The sequence below is a fragment of the Chlorocebus sabaeus genome, chromosome 1 (genome assembly GCF_047675955.1).
Source record: "Chlorocebus sabaeus isolate Y175 chromosome 1, mChlSab1.0.hap1, whole genome shotgun sequence".
Classification (NCBI taxonomy): Eukaryota; Metazoa; Chordata; class Mammalia; order Primates; family Cercopithecidae; genus Chlorocebus; species Chlorocebus sabaeus.
The window spans coordinates 35980152-35994648 of NC_132904.1; the positions used below are offsets into that span (position 1 = coordinate 35980152).

At 38.5% G+C, this 14497-nt stretch overlaps 1 long non-coding RNA gene across 3 annotated transcripts in view; it reads right to left on the bottom strand.

The window, feature by feature from the left end:
- LOC103238493 (uncharacterized) overlaps positions 1–14497 on the bottom strand; it is a 634265-nt gene that overhangs the window by 601041 nt on the left and 18727 nt on the right. For 2 of the 3 annotated variants that reach the window (XR_012093470.1, XR_012093467.1), the window contains exon 1: positions 13342–13489. The exons of the other annotated variant lie outside the window; for it this stretch is intronic. This is a non-coding gene — a long non-coding RNA (uncharacterized lncRNA). Of the gene's footprint in view, positions 1–13341; positions 13490–14497 lie in introns of those variants that run through there. 3 annotated transcript variants of the gene reach the window in all.

Below are 14497 nucleotides of genomic sequence, written 5' to 3' on the forward strand. Positions count from 1 at the left end.
GGATGAATAGAATCCGGATTTAATGAAAAAGCAAAGAAAGAAAATCCACAAAGGAAAGCTGAGAAAAAAACAACCATAAAGATAGGTAGGTAGGAAAAAAAAAAAAAAAAAGAAAAGAAAAGAAAAAAGGTGGTCATGGAAATCAAGTAACAAGAGGAGCAATTGGTCAAGAGAGATTTAGATTTATTGACTTTAATAAACAAGAGATTATTAGGGACTCCATCAGATAGGTATCCATACACAAATACAACATGACAAACAATCCTCTAAATCAGTTGTTTAAAACAATAATCATTGAGTCTCACTGATTTGCAGATTTCTGCAAGACCAAGCTGATCTAGTCTGGACTCAGCCAGGCACTTTCAGATCTACCTTATATTGTCTTACTCTTTCCCTGGGATCATCAGGCTAACCCAGAAACATTCTTTTCATTTTCATGTCAATATCAGGGTCATGGAGATATACCAAATCACAAACATGTTCAAGCATTTTGTCTTATCACACGCAGTAACATTCCATTAGCCAAAGCAAGTACCATGGCCGCACCCACAGTCAAAGGGGAAATATATATGCCTTGTTAGTGATGGAAACTGCCAAGTTACAGATCAAAAACATGAACACAGAAGAAGTAAGCATGAAGGCCAATAATGCAATCTCCCAGTCTACCTTCCTAGCCACACTTATGCATCCCTTTCACATGCAAAATATGCTAAACCCTGTCTCAGGAATCCCACAGTTTTCATCTAATCATGCATTAAACTCTACCAGGGTAATAGGATCTTATTTATCAGGTTTGAATGTGCATCCCTGGATCTCAAGACATTATATAAAAAGATAAATTATCTACCCCATTCAAACTGATAGTGTTGCAACAGGGGCAATATAACAGCAGTAAACATTTTTATTCAAAAATAGGAGAAATTAAATAGAAACCATTAGACTACCACAGTTCTAAAGTCACACTGCAAAAATATAGTCTGGTTCTCCTATTTCTTTACTAGGCATCAGTTCTATACTAGGCATCAGGTATGGCTCCCCTGCACATTGTTCTCCCTTGTTTACATCTCTGACCTCTAAAGTATGCTTCTTTTTCATCTCACTTCTTTGACCATGTACAAGGAGGGCATTGAAAGATATGTCATCTCTGATGGGTGAGCAAATACCTGCTTGAAGGAAGTTGGGTGCCCAATGATCTTCTCACATTTAGTCTTAGTATATTTTAGTCCAGAATGGTAGTTGATATAGTTTGAATATTTGTCCACTCCAAATCTCAGGTTGAATTGTAATCTCCAATGCAAGAGATGGGGCCTGGTGGGAGGTGTTAGGATCACGGAGGTGAATCCTTCATGGCTTGATACTGTCTTCACTACAGTGAGTGCATTCTCATAAGATTTGGTCATTTAAAACTGTGTAACACCTCCCGCACCCCACTCTCTTTCTCTTGTTCTCATTCTTGTGATGTGATGTGCCTGCTTCCCCTTTGCCTTCTGCCATGCTTGGAAGCTTCCTGACACCTCCCCAGATGTATATCCCACTATGGTTCTTGTACAGCCTGCAGAACTGTGAGTCAATTAAATCTCTTTTATTGTAAATTATCCAGTCTCAGGTATTTCTTTATAACAGAGCAAGAATAGCATAATACAGAAAATTGGGCCAGATACAGTGGCTCATGCCTGTAACTTCAGCACTTTCGAAAGCCAACGCAGGTAGACTGCTTGAGCTCAGGAGTTTGGGACTAGACTGGACAACACGGCAAAACTCCATCTAACAGAATGTAGTGGTGTGCGCCTGTAGTCCCAACTACTCAGGAGGCGGAGGTGGGAGAATCACTGGAGCCTGGGAGGTCAAGGCTACAGTGAGCTGTGACTGAGCCACCACACTCCAGCCTGAGTGACAGAGCAAGACCCTATCTCAAAAAAAAAAAAAAAAAAGGAAGGAAAGCAGGAAGGAAAGCAGGAAGGAAGGCAGGAAGGAAGGCAGGAAGGCAGGAAGGCAGGCAGGCAGGCAGGAAGGAAGGAAGGAAAGGAAGGAAGGAAGGAAGGAAGGAAGGAAGGAAGGAAGGAAGGAGAAGAGAAGAGAAAAAGAGAAAAGAGAAAAAAGGAAAGGGAAGGGAAGGGAAGAAGGAAGGGAAGAGGGAAGGGAAGAGGGAAGGGAAGAGGGAAGGGAAGAGGGAAGGGAAGAGGGAAGGGAAGAGGGAAGGGAAGAGGGAAGGGAAGAGGGAAGGGAAGAGGGAAGGGAAGAGGGAAGGGAAGAGGGAAGGGAAGAGGGAAGGGAAGAGGGAAGGGAAGAGGGAAGGGAAGAGGGAAGGGAAGAGGGAAGGGAAGAGGGAAGGGAAGAGGGAAGGGAAGAGGGAAGGGAAGAGGGAAGGGAAGAGGGAAGGGAAGAGGGAAGGGAAGAGGGAAGGGAAGAGGGAAGGGAAGAGGGAAGGGAAGAGGGAAGGGAAGAGGGAAGGGAAGAGGGAAGGGAAGAGGGAAGGGAAGAGGGAAGGGAAGAGGGAAGGGAAGAGGGAAGGGAAGAGGGAAGGGAAGGGAAGGGAAGGGAAGAAGGAAGGGAAGGGAAGGAAAGGAAAGGAAAGGAAAGGAAAGGAAAACGGTACCAAAGAGTAGGGAGTGGAGCTTTGCTATAAAGATACTTGATGATGTTGAGGTGACTTTGGAACTGGGTAACAGGCAGAGGTTGGAAGAGTTTGGAGAACTCAGAAGAAGACAGGAAGGTGAGGGAAAGTTTGGAACTTCTTAGAGACTGGTTAAATGGTTGTATCCAAAATGCTGATGGCGATATGGACAACGAAGTCCAGACTGTCAAGGTCTCAGATTGAAATGAGGAACTTATTAGGAACTGGAGCAAAGGTCACATGTGTTATGTATTAGCAAAGAGTTTGGCTGCACTCTGTTTATGCCCTAAGGATCTGTGGAATTTTGAACTTGAGAGTGATGATGTAGGGTATCTGGTGGAAGAAATTTCTAAACAGCAAAGTGTTCAAGAAGTGGTCTGGCTGCTTCTAACAATCTATGCTCAGATGTGGGACTAAAGGAATGACCTAAAGCTGGAAACTATATTTAGAAGCGAAGCACAGTATAAAAGTTTGGAAAATTTATAGTCTGGCCATATGGCAGAGAAATAAAAAGCTTTTTCAGGAGAGAAATTCAAGCAGGCTGTGGAGCAATGACTTGTTAGAGATATTAGTATAACTAAAGGGGTGCCAAGTACTAATATCCAGGACAATGGGTAAAAGGCCTTGAAGCCATTTCAGAGAACTTTGAGGCAGCCCCTCCCATCATAGGCCCAAAGGTGAAAGAGAGAAGAATGGTTTCATGGTCAGGCCCAGGGCCCTGCTGCCCTGCACATAATGCTCCCCACATTCCAGCCACTCCAACTCCATCCTTGATTCAAAGGGGCCCAAGTACAGTGCAGGCTGCCACTCCAGAGGGAGCCTTCTTGGCATCCACGTGGTATTGAGTCTGCAGGAGTGAGCCTGCAGAGTGAATGAGGCTTAGCAACCTCCACCTAGATTTCAGAGGATGTATGAAAAAGCCTGAGTGCCCAGCTGAAAGCCTGCTGCAGGGGTGGAGCCCCACAGAGAACCTCTACTAGGGAAGTGCCCGGGGGAATCTCCAATGCTGGAAGTGAGGTCTGGTGTGGGGTGTTTGGATCATAAAGGCGAATCCCTAATAGGTTGGTTCTGCCTTCTCAACAGTGAATGAGTTCTCTTGAGATCTGGTAATTATAATAGAGCATGTGGCATAACAACCCCCCAATGGCCAATCTCTCTCTTTCTGGCTTCTGTTCTTGCCATGCGATGTGCCCACTCCCCTGCCATGATTGGAAGCTTCCTGAGGCTTCCTCAGAAGCAGATGCCACTATGCTTCTTACACAGCCTGCAGAATGATAAGCCAATTAAATATCTTTTCTAATAAATTACCTAGTCTCAGGTATTTCTTTATAGCAGGGCAAGAATGGCTTAATACAGTAGCAAATATGGTAACTGAATGGTTTGAAACATTTAGTGGTTTTTTATTAGACAGCTCTACCAGAGCTGTCTACTAAAACTTTCTAGAATAATGGAAATTCCTTTATTGGTAATGTCCAATAAGAGAGTTACTAGTCACATGTGGCTACTAAGTACTTGAAATATAGTTAGTATGAGTAATGTTGAAATATAGTTAGTATGAGTAATGAACTAAATTTTAAATTTTAATTAATTCTAATTTAAACAGCTATGTGGACTAGTGGCTACCACATAGGATAATACAGCTTAGGCTTAATTACAATATTTGGGGCATATTGAGTTGCTGTGTGACCATAATATCTACTAGGTATCACTGTAAATTTTTCAGAAGTCTTATCAAAAGAACCTACAGTCATATCATGTTGTTAGTCTGTATTCTGAGACCATGTATATATCAGCTATTTCCTAGATTTAATCTTCAACCCCAGAATTTATTAGAATTGAAGTTTCTTTTGTTATCTAGAAGAGTTGGAGATAAGAACCTCTTTTACTTTCCATCCCAACAGGTTATAAACTTTACATTCTCACCAAATTTTGCTACAATCTAATTAGTATTTTTCTAAGCTCATCTCTTTCTTAAAGTAGTATATCAAACACAAGCAAAAGAAACAAGAGTATACTTCAACATTTTGCTTAGGGTTTACTCAGCCAAGTACAAAAATCCATTAAATACATGTACTATCTTCCCAGTTATTGTAACAGACAATATTACTAATTTTATCACTATTTTACATGGTTTGCCGTTTACTCAGCCTCTTCTAATTGTTCTTTCATCACTGACCTAGTGATGAGGGAATATCACTGGCTAGTTCTTTTTTTTTTTTTTTTTTTTTTTTGAGATGGAGTCTCTGTCTTGTCACCCTGGCTGGAGTGCAGTGGTATGATCTTGGCTCACTGCAACCTCTGCCTCCTAGGTTCAAGTGATTCTCCTACCTTAGCTTCCTGAATAACTGGGATGACAGGTGCCTGCCACCACGCCTGGCTAATTTTTGTGTTTTTAGTACAGACAGGGTTTCGCCACGTTGACCAGGCTGGTCTCAAACTCCTGACCTCAGGTGATCCTCCTGCCTTGGCCTCCCAAAGTACTGGGATTATAGGCTTGAGCCACCTCACCCGGCCCACTGGCTAGTTCTAACACTAGCTAGTTCTCAAACTCATGCCACAAATTTTAAGTATTTAATACAGCAACACTTCACTTTCAGATACCAACTTTTGTATCAGTCAGCTACTTTATTTTCAGGAAATGTAGCTTTGCAGCACTTGATTAGGTCAGATCCAGTAGGGATGGTTCCAACCTGCACTATGCATCTTTCATCTTTCTCCTGGGACTAGTAGACTATCCCAGAAATGTCATTCTCATGAAAAAAATCAGGGGCACGAGAAGGTAAGCTCAGTCACACAGAAATTTTTAAGATTTTTTTTAATGCCATGCCTGCTAATATCACATCAACAAAAGTAATCCACATGGTCAAACTCAAAGTCAAAAGGCAGGGAAATAGTGGTAGAAATTGCAAAGTCATATGGTACAGAGTATAGCTATAGGATGAGTGAAGAATTAGGACCATTAGTGCCATCTAGCATAGTTTCTTTGCTGAGAGAATTCAGTTGACCAGTAATTAATGGAGCCAGATCACAAAAGGTAAAGAGTAAATAGGAGAAAATAGAAAGTAAGAAATCTAAATGACATACTTCATAGAATCATGGGTTACTAGGGTTACAAGGAACCACGCAGGCTATTCAGTAAAACTGTCATCTTGAAGCTTGATATTTTTCCCTAAAACAACTCTCAGCAAGTACTCTTCATGTGACTTCTTGGGTGTCTTTATTGACAAAAAACTAACCACATATACTTATTATACTATATTCTGAGAAATCTATGTTCTTCATATATTTCTTGAAACTTTTTCTGAAACAAGTCAAAGGGTAATGAAATAATTCTACTGTCATGTGTCTGTCACTACTTAGTATCAGCTCTGCTCTTTATGACAACGCAGAATAAGACCATTCCTTCATTTGTGAAATAGCATTCTGAACGATTGAAGTCAACCATGATGCCCATTGCCAAAATAGCAACCTATTTCTACCTAGTTCCATTGATTTTTCCTATAAAATTGGAGCACTAACAAACTTGGTATTATAGCAGAGGCAATTATCTAGTTTTATAAAAAGTTACACTACTTATTAGAATTTACAAGTACAGTATTTGAATCATTGGAGCATTAGCAAGAAGATCAGTTCGTGAAGAACTTGATGAAGGTAGGTTAATCTGGTTTTGATATTGAATTGTGAGTATGACATAAAAAGATAATTGTATAAAGGAATATTCTCTGACTCTTCTTTGAAAGCAAACACTCCTACAACACATGCAATTATTTTATATTTGATTGTAAACTCAATAAAATGATAAAAGTATGCTCATACAATTGATAGGGGACATTAACTTGAGTAGAGTTGCCTGTAACTCAGAATAACAGAAAGTAGTTCAAATTAACACTTGATTAATTTAAAAAATAGTCTATCAGAGAAAGGACAAAATTTACTGGGGATAATTGTTAGCTTTGGCCCTAAAGAGCTTTGAAAAAAAGTCAGAAAGTCTGGTTAGACTTATGTACAGCATAAAAGATGGAAATATCAAGGTGGTTGCAAGCTGGGAAGGAACTAGCACTGTCTGGTTGTTTCTTAATAATTATTAGTTATAATGGATAATTAATGACAATGAGTAATAATATTGATGAAATAAATACAAGGGAGGAACTACAAATAATAGGGTGAACTAGCAGAGATGAGAGATGAAGTTAGCAGGCAATATACCATTACAATGGAGTTCATATTTAATGTTGATGCTTGCTTTAATTTATATTATGGCTGCTGGATGATGAGGTTTTTAAGAAGTGGAGCCTACTGTCCACTTTTTCATGAATTTTCTAAACATATCCATTCATATTTTATCTTACCATATTCAGATAAGATAGATACATAGAAGAGAAAGAGAGGAGAACCAGATCCATATGTTTTAATGTTACTAAAAGAAAAAAAAAATCACTCAAGACTGCTTACCCAAAGAAAGGCTCCCTTCAGATTCCCATTAGTGTCTACATGGGATTCAGCCAATGGAATATTTAATATTAATTTTATTTCTTAAGAGGGCTATGGATTTTTAAAATAAGAAAATAGTATACGTGTAAAATGCTGGCTACATTTGATACTTTTCCTGAAAGAAGGTATTTGGTGCCAGTAAATGGCTGACATGAGCTGCTGTGATTTCTGAGAAACAAAAGAGATGCCGTAGCCCAATTTCCTCATATTCTGGATGTTGCTTCATCTTATGTTAAATCCAACAGAGTCCTTATTATCAACACTCATCACGTTTTGGTTTCGTTTATTTATGCTAATTTATTCCAAGGCCTCTCGTTCGTCATCTTTTCAAAATGGATTATTTCCTATGGACTGATAGGGTTGGAAAAGAAAAGGCAGAAAAAGCCAGTTATTACATACGTCTCAGGTCAAAGTGGTGAGAGGGATAGTCATAGCCCAGAAAAGCACAGCACAGTGAATCCTTGTCATGAACATATTTCACATTTCGTGGGGTTACAATTCTCAAGCAACCCCAAGGATCCCTGTCAGTTAATCTGAGTTAATTTTGCCAGGAATATAAATTTGAATCATGGACTTTGAGAAGTCCATGAGAAAAAAGTCATCATTTACCAGTGGATCCACCAAGCCACTACTCAATAGATGCTTCAGAGTATATGTAGAATGAAGCCAAGTAATGCGTATTTGTGTATTTATAAATATGGATAAATGTATTAGGATTTATCACTACATATATCTAATATTTATTAAGTGCCTATAAAGGTCATCAGTGTGTTACTTAGTCTCTCCAGTCATTAGATTTCCTTTCTATAAAATAGGATTAAAATGACCCACTTTTTCTTTGTTTTTTTGAGGATTAGGGAATACTTTTAAGGTCTGATAAATTGTCTGACACTTAGATGTTCAATTAGTAAATTTTGACAATATTAATAGTAGTATTAGAATTTTATTTCCTAGTGAGAAATCAGACAATATATACACGTACGTGTGTGTGTGTGTGTGTGTGTGTGTGCGTTTACTAACATTGCAGTTTTTGAATTAGGGTTCAGAAATAGCAGAATGACCCTTAAATCTCACAGTGGTCAACGGCATTCTCTGAGTCAATTTAATTTGATTGAAATCCTTTATTTACCATTTCCTAAATTAGTGATTTGAGCAAATTATATTTTTCTGGGCCTCAGTTTTCTCATAATTAAATAGATAATAATGAGCACCTGACTCAATGAGTTACTATGCAGATAAAATGAATTATTTTTTAGATTTAAATATTTAGAATAATGCTTGCCATCTTGTAAGCATTCTGTAGATATTAACCATTGTTATGAATAATAGATTGCCAAAGCTCATGTCCGTTTTGCACATAATAGTAAACCTATCTTAGCTGCTTTGCTGGGTAGCCTGAACAGAAACAAGAATGAAAATAAAATTTAAAAAAGACTATTGGAAAAACCAGGCAAGAGATGATGCTAGAATGCACTAAGAGTAAAAATAGTGCAGTGGTAAGAAGTGGTCAGAGTCAGGGTGTATCTTCAAGGTAACCACAAAGAAATTGTTGACACTTTTGATATAGGGTTTCAGAGAAAGAGGAGCAGTGTGGATCATTCCAAGTAGATGGAATTATTATTAACCATACGGGAAGACCTATGGGAAATACACTGAAAGTCTGGTTTTGGAAATGTTACAATCGACATGTATTCTGAACTTAGCAATGGAGAGAATGAACTGGCATTGGGATATATGAGTCTGGAGGTTAAGGGAGAGGTTTGGAGTACAAATATAAACTGTGGAATCATCCTCACATAGATGTTATTAAAAATCATGAGACTGTATGACACTACCAAGGAAGAAAGTTCAGATATAAAAGAGAAGGGGTTCAAAGATTTAGCCCAAAAAAGTCTGCATTAAGAAGTAACATAGATGAGTAGGAAACATAAGAGAGGTGTCAGTGAGATGAGATAAAAAACAAGAAAGTAAACAGTTTTTAAATATATGAGTTGCTCAGTTTGAGAGAAGTATAAGCAATGAAATTATTCAATGAAGTTTAAGGGGGAAAAAGAAGCTTATTGTGAGGGATATCATGTAATCTCGAAAAATGCTGAGCAACAAGGACTCAGGGAAGATGGAGAATTAGACACCCCCAGGGAATCCACTAGAACAGGTGTCCCCAACCCCCAGGACCACAGTGGCTCATGGCCTGTTAGGAACCAGGCTGCACAGCAGGAGGTAAGCAGCAGGCAAGTGAGCAAAGCTTCACCTGCATTTACAGCTGCTACCTAATGCTCGCATTATTGCCTGAGCTCTACCTCCTATCAGATCAGCAGTAGCATTAGATTCTCATAAAAGCACGAATCCTGTTGTGAACTGTGCATGCAAGGGATCTAGGTTGCATGTTTCTTATGAAAATCGAATGCCTGATGATCTGTCACTGTCTCCCATCACTCCCAGATGGGACCATTTAGTTTCAGGAAAACAAGCTCAGGGTTCCCACTGATTCTACATTATGGAACATTGTATAATTGTTCATTATATATTACAATGCAATAATAGAAATAAAGTGTACAATAAATGTAATGTGCTTTAATCACTCTGAAACCATCCCTCCCACATCCCCTCCCCCAGTCCATGGAACATTTGTCTTCCACAAAACCAGTCCCTGGTGCCAAAAAGGTTGGGACCACTGCACTAGAAGGCTTTAAGAGCTTACCCTCTAAAAGTACCAGTTGCACAACTCAACTCCCAGCTTTTCTTCACAGCATAAACTTCCAAGACCCTAAAATATGATTGGCCCAGCTTTTGGTAGGTGTCTATCACTTCTCCAGTTAAAAACAGCCAGGGGTCAGTGGTTAAATTTCACAAGCATGTATGCATGTTATCTGAAAAATGATGTCAGTTCCTAGAGAAGAGAAAATTATAAACTTGATAGACCAAAACTTGATAGACCATCTAAGGAGAGTCTGCACTTTAAAAATTAATTGTAAAATCACTTGAAAATACTGTTTCCTTTGACCTCCAGATATGTTGGTTTAGATGTTTAAATTTATTAGCAAATTTGTTATAGTTATTATAATAAACTTTCCCATTACTGGTCTAAGGATAAACAATTCAAAATGTTTAACATCATATATCTCAGTATTCTCATCTCTATGGACACTATTGGATTTCAGAAATGGCAACTTTCTTAATGCCTGTATCAACTCCTATCAATTTTGTCTAGAGAGAGTTGTGAGATAATATATAAGAGATGCTGGAAAGTAGACATTAGCTTGAACAGTTAATGAAGCCAGCCACACCTGTTAGAGGGATAAGGCCTGGCAGAAAATCATTTAGCCAGGTCCTTGTCTTGCAGAAACTAGATGGTTTATTTATCAAAATGCATTTATTGAGTATTCCCCCGTGCCTGCCATGGCATCAGGCAAGGGGAAAGATAAAGATGAATCATTAACGTACAGTTCCTTGTCCTGGTGAAACTCAGATTCTAACAAGTGTAGTAAGAGTTATAAGAAATTGTCTCCAAAAGTTATTCAAACTTTAAAACCATATGCATTCCTGATTTTTCTGAAGGTATAAAATCTATCTACTTCAGAGAAACTCTTTACACCTTTACTAACAGTCCACTTTCCCCCATTCTCCCATATACGTTCATGAAGAGAGATCATTGCACACTGATAGACAGCCTTATGGATAGTTGGTGGTGCTGTGGGCAGGAATGGCAAGCAAATTTGCAAAACTGATCAAATGAAGACAGCACTGTTGCCATTGTCTCATGGAATAGACTCTTAGCTCTCACTGCACACATCACTGATGCAGGGCATTTGACAAGAACACTAAATCTGCTGCCTTTGCACACAGGATGTAGCTGCCACAAAATTCTGATACTCTGAATGGATTTTGCACAATTCGTGCTCCTGTACCACTAGCTTCTTATTCAAAGTCTGCAGTGAGCCTAAGTGGAGAACATAAAGTGCTTATACATTAGCTGCAAGGAGAATAGTAACTTCAGTTTCCATTGTGTGTTTTTATTACTTGGAAGAATTCTAAAACTTCCCTATTTTTTGTTCCCACCCAATCAATATGTACCCTGTTTGGGGTTGAGGCCTTAGTTATACTTTTATCAGTGGTTTTCTTGTTTGTACATCAATCTTTTGTGAGATTAGTTAACATGAGTCAGGATACTCATGTCTGATCATGTCTCATAATCTCATATATATATTATAAAGTTTAGGAGCTTATGAGTAGGTATTGTCCAAGCCCTGGTATATAGCAACTTTATCAGCAAAAAATACTACCTTCTGAGATCTCTAAGCAGTCATCTAGCTAGACATCTAGTAGTAACTCTGCATCACCACATGTTGGAGGGTATGTTTTCTTTTTTAGACTTCAAAAATGATAGCTGTCAATGTGGTCGAATAAAACCAGCTAGAGCCATTGACATACTTATTATCTTGCAAGTTGAAAAGGAGGTTAAGGCCGGGTGCGGTGGCTCATGCCTGTAATCCCAGCACTTTGGGAGGCCAAGGTGGGCAGATCACGAGGCCAAGAGATCAGGACCATCCTGGCCAACATGGTGAAACCCCATCTCTACTAAAAATACAAAAATTAGCTGGGCATGCTGGTGCGTGCCTGTAGTCCCAGTTACTTGGGAAGCTGAGGTGGAGAATCACTTGAACCTGGGAGGCGGAGGTTGCAGTGAGCAGAGATTGCACCACTGCACTCCAGCCTGGTAACAGAGCAAGACTCCATCAAAAAATAAAAATTAAAAAAAAAGGAAAGAAAGAAAAAAAAGAAAAGGAGGTTAAAGTTATAAAGGAAACACTTGCTAGTTTTGCCAACAACAACAACAAAATCTTTTAGGCCATGAGTAACACTTTCCTTTCTCCTAAATAGCATGACATAGGTTCTCCTATAACAATCTTTCTTCTACTGTTTCCTCTAAGTACCCCAATGTCTCTGTTTCTTCTACCTTCTATTTAATTGACAGGTAACTGCCAGAATAATTTTTCTAAGGCATTGTTTTCAGTATACCAATCTCCCACAATGAAAATTTTCTGTGGTCTCATTTTGCCAAATACCTCTCAAACTGGTATATAAAGCCTCCTGCAATCTGGCCTCACTATCACCTCAGCATCTTCCCCCACTTCCTCTCCCCATTCTTTTTTTCCTGCATGACCTCACCATTGTTTCTTACTTGAAATGTCCTCCCCATCACTTCCACTTAGCTTTTGATCATTACAGCTCCTACAGGAGCACTTCTTTTGAACTTTCCTTATTCCCTCAAATACGTTTACTTTTTTCCCCTTTTAAATCTGCATAGACACATTTTTCTAAATTGCATTATATTTGCATGGAGAAAATGTATGGATTTTAGGTGTCCAGCTTATAGAGTTTTGATTCAGGCAACCCTAACTAAGGTGTAGAACATTATCACTAGCATGAAAAATGTCCCCATGCCTCTTTCCAGCAGGGCCCTCCACCTCAGAAACAGTCACTATTGTGACTTCTATTCACAAGAGTTTTGCCTATTTTGGAACTTCATGTAAGTGGAATCTCACATTGTGTACTCTACTGTGCCTGGTTTCTTTTGTTCGGTATATTTTTGAGGTTCTTCTCTGTTATCAGTTGTGGTAATAGTTTGTTCCTTTTTATTGCTAAGTAGTATCCCATTGCATGATTATAGTACTGTGTTTTTATCTTATTTTATTTCCATTTTTTATTTATTTGTCTACTATCTCAGTCCATCAGGAAATGAAGCATACTGATATTTTTACCTTCCTATGAATCATTACAATAATTTTGTAAACTGTCTTATTTGCTCTTTGTATTGTGTTTTCTGTAAAAAGAAAAAAAAAAATGAGAAGGAAGGCATTTAATTCCCATTATATTCTAAGTGCCAAGCTAAGATACTCTAATCCTCACCACAGACCTATGAGGTAGATATTATGCTCCTTTACAAATGAGAAAATTGAGACTGTAAGGTATTAAGTATCGTGCCTCAGGTTGCACATTATGTGGAGAAAGCAGAATTTTAACCTGGATACTCCCAGCTTTAAATCTCTTACATTTATTTTTGTGTCATGCTTTCTATCCTGTGCGAAATCCTGCAACTGTGCTTTGTACATAATTGTTGAATGAGGGAAACACTCAGTAGTTTGTAAACATTGTTAAAAGATGCATAACTTAACAAATAATAAGAGAAACAGGAATACACAGTAAACCAGTGTGATAAAATGTCTTCAACTAACCATTGTTACCCAGTCCTATGGCAGGCAACAAAGTGATGACTGACAGCTTTCCCAGAAAAGCAGTTGATACCTGTTCTTCTTCCCATGATACCTTTGGATGCATTATTACAGCTGTTTCACAGATTCCATCTAGTAGGCATCCCATAATTTCAAATTCTGCTTTAGCACCATCTTTTTCAGACACTCCTCTCTAATGTAGTAGAAATAACATAGATTTAGGATGCTGACTTACCTATATATAAATTTCACTTGCACCTACTTACCATCTTTGCAAGACTGGATAAACCACTTAACTCTCTAGGCCTAAATTTATTTATTTTTAAATTGAATGTAATAATATTTACATCTCAGTATTGTTGGAAGAATATACACAAGTTTGTGTGGCATTCTTAGCACAGTACGTGGCATGTGGTCAGTAAGTATTTTTCAAGATAAATATTGTTATCCCAAAAAACTAACTCTATTATTCTGATCACCATGGTCTATTAAATATCACCTAGATTCTCTGTTAACAAAGAAAAGTTGACCCACAATGGACATACAGGAAAGAATTTAAATATAACTTTGAAGGTGCACCAGCTATAATCCTGTAGGAAAGGAGAGCCAAGGACATTGTTGGAACCAATGACACTACATAGGGGAATACTGGAGTGATTAAGCATGGATTGCAGAGTCATCATCTGTATTGGAATCCTGGCTCTAACATCACCAATTGTATGATAAAGGCCAAGACACTTAACCTTTCTGTGCTTATGATCCTCATCTGCAAAGTAGAGTGGATAATAATGGAATCTACTCATAGGATTGTTTGAGAATTAAATGAAATCATGCATGTAACATATACAGCATATTGTCTGGCACACTGTGTATTTTTAATAATTTAATTTTTATAATGATAAAAAGTAGTATTGTTATCAGTACAGTTGGGGTTATGCAGGTCTGCTTTAGCCAACTGTCAGTTAAAATGATAACTGAGTTCACATCTGTTTGGCTTTCCCCAGAGGACCTGCTTTTGTGTATCTTCCCCAGGTGCTAATCTTTCCTGACAGAAAAGCACATGGCAAATGAAGTACCTATCCCGTTATTGGGGAAAATGGCTGTTTTTCCCAACCTGAAGAAGAAGGAATGATGATAAACATCATCTTCAGGTAGACAA